Genomic DNA, 2,721 nt, shown 5'->3' on the forward strand with positions numbered 1-2,721 from the left:
GAGACCCAGGGAAAAGAACAGTCTGGGGAGTAAAAAATATAACTAATTCTGTGTTGGACCTGTTGAGATTGAGGTCTCTGTAGAGTATCCATGTAGAAATATCTAGTAGGCTCTTGAAAATACAAATTCGGAATGCAGAAGAGATGTTAAAACCAGAGATAAGAATTTAGGAATTGATGATAGAAGGATAGTAGTTTAAACTATTAGGACAAACTTAACAGATAGTTTAACTGGGATGCTCTAAATTTAATGTAAAAATTCGCAGCCTGGGTTGCTAAATTCAGCACAATCTAGCACCTTTCCAGAGGAAACAACTGATCAGTTATTCTGATGATGATCAGTATCACCTTCAGAGACTCCTCATTTTCATCCATCCTTTTCACAAAATCTTGAGCATCTTTGGTCTGTACCAGCTCTTCCACCGCTGAAGCATTGGGGCTACGTTTTATTCTTTAGACCTCATCTCTCCTAGATCATTGAGTCCTTGCTGTTTTCTCAGTGATGTTGTCTATTGAGTCCATTTTTTCTGTAGCAAAGACAAATTTATTCAAGTACTACAAAGGTGAGTAACTAAACTATAAATGTTACAAGCTTTCAGATCAATAAGAAAATTTAGTAGGAAACTCCATTATATTCATATTCTTCATTCAAAGCTCATGTCCTCTACTTAAAAATGTATGCATGTTGTTCATGACCAAATAAAATTTAATAAGCATTTGATAATATGAGCAGATTGTAAAGAGTCTAAAATTATAAAAATCTCCTTTCTTTTGGAAGCAATGGTGAACAATGACAGTATCGAACCCAAATTTCATATGTATTTAGGTCCATAAGTCTCACTGACAGAGTGGACTGTCCTACCTCAATAATTAATGAACCAGGAATTCTCTAGGTAGACTATGATTTGGATATTTTATGGGCTATTATGTCAAGGACCCGTGTCAGACAGGATGCATACACAACGCTCTACAGAAAAATTATTGTCACAAGCAAAACTGGTGTTGTTTTTTATGTACTTTAAGAATAAGTAAGCCTAGGAAAAATATATGACACCATTTCTAATCGCCTCGTATTTTTTAAGTGAAATGTGCCTTTATTTTTATTTGCCAATACAGTATATCTTTGCATAGAATTATTATACCTTTTTGGAAAATAGATGATACCTATTTTTTTACTTTTGGAATATACATTCTATTATTTTTCCAATGTAAGTATCATGCAGCTTTTAATTGCTATGTTAAGCTGTAATCTACCTTCCAATTACAAAATTTTAAGTATACGTTGCTCTTAAAGGACAAACATTTGTTGGTCATTCTGTATAACATGTAACATGCGTATATGTTCTCTCTCTCTCTCTCTCTCTTTTTAAAGGGATCCTCATTCCCAAAATTCCTGTGGAGTACAGTGTTTTACTCAGTGATGAAAGTATAGCCTTTCTGACCTTCTCTGTTGGTCATCGTCAATCCACCCTTCTGAAAAATTTGGCTCCATTCACACAGTACGAAATAAGAATACAAGCATGTCAAAATGGTAAAAGTCTTTCAGACACTTGGCCTGAGCTTGTACATAAAAATATTTCATAAAAACAATTCATTAAAAAGGAATAGATTCTCAGTTTAAATACAAAGACTAACATTTCATTTCTTATTTGTAGTGGACTGTTTACCCAGAAAAATCAGAGCCTGGCATTGAGTAAAGAATTATGCATTTCTGCACATTAAATCATGAATATTTAAATACACTAAAATGGTGGCTTTGCAAAGTCTTATTTTATAAGATCCTTTAAAAGAAAAACACCTAACTCACATAAAGGAGTCATTGGTAATATAAAACAAAATGAGGATTACAAAAATTTCGTAGCAAATGTATTCGCCTTGGTTTTATTTAAATTTTATTCAGTACAGAGAAGGGAAAAGTATTTAAAAGTTGAGTTACACCCAAATGAATCTCACATATTTTACAGTGATTTCTTGAACCCTATTTTATGTACATAAACTGTCATCCTGAGTTTCATGGCTTAAGCTAGTGGTCAGTGAAATTATCAGCGCAGTGAAATTATCAGCTATCTGTGTTGTCTTAAAGAAGAGTCTCTTCCATTCCCTTCAGCCCTCCAAAGTAATTGGTAAAATGTAAACTTAGATTTCAAAGAGATCAGGGAATCAAGAGAGCTACACATTAGTTATTTTATCTCCATTTTATATTAAATATAGAGAGCAATAGATATGGACATAATAATATGTATATGTATATAGTATACTCATATATGTGATATGTATAATATATATTAGACATATATAACATATAAAATCTAATTGCTAGGGTGAAAAAAAGGTGTAACATATTTGTGTACAAAAAATTTAACTTCACCTGACGTTAAAGAAATTTGCCAATGTTACACTCAACGTGTAGTTGGAATTCCTGTATTACATGTTTTTAGAAAGTTCTGTTTCCAAATCAGTGCTAGTTCCAATAGAATGGGTTAAGATTAGGAGTCTGTGATGATTTTATTATGCTGAATTCATATCAGAAATTATGTGTCACTTTGCCCACTTCTCTCTACAAACCAGTCCATGGCACGTTTGTTTAAAGGACATTTCTTTCCATGATCTGGTCTTCAGCTGATCAATGTGGAAATAGTTTTAAATGAATGTTTTCTTGACTTAAGTATGAAGTCAACTTCTGCATCTGACACATCCAGTGTCCTTCAAACTAATTATTTGA

At 32.7% G+C, this 2,721-nt stretch overlaps 1 protein-coding gene across 1 annotated transcript in view; it reads left to right on the top strand.

Moving 5' to 3' along the window:
* The window catches only part of LOC103599019 (usherin-like), a 160,683-nt gene that overhangs the window by 42,000 nt on the left and 115,962 nt on the right, over positions 1 to 2,721 (top strand). The window lies entirely within an intron of this gene.

This window comes from Galeopterus variegatus, unplaced genomic scaffold, assembly GCF_000696425.1.
Source record: "Galeopterus variegatus unplaced genomic scaffold, G_variegatus-3.0.2 Scaffold2828, whole genome shotgun sequence".
In the NCBI taxonomy this organism is placed as follows: domain Eukaryota; kingdom Metazoa; phylum Chordata; class Mammalia; order Dermoptera; family Cynocephalidae; genus Galeopterus; species Galeopterus variegatus.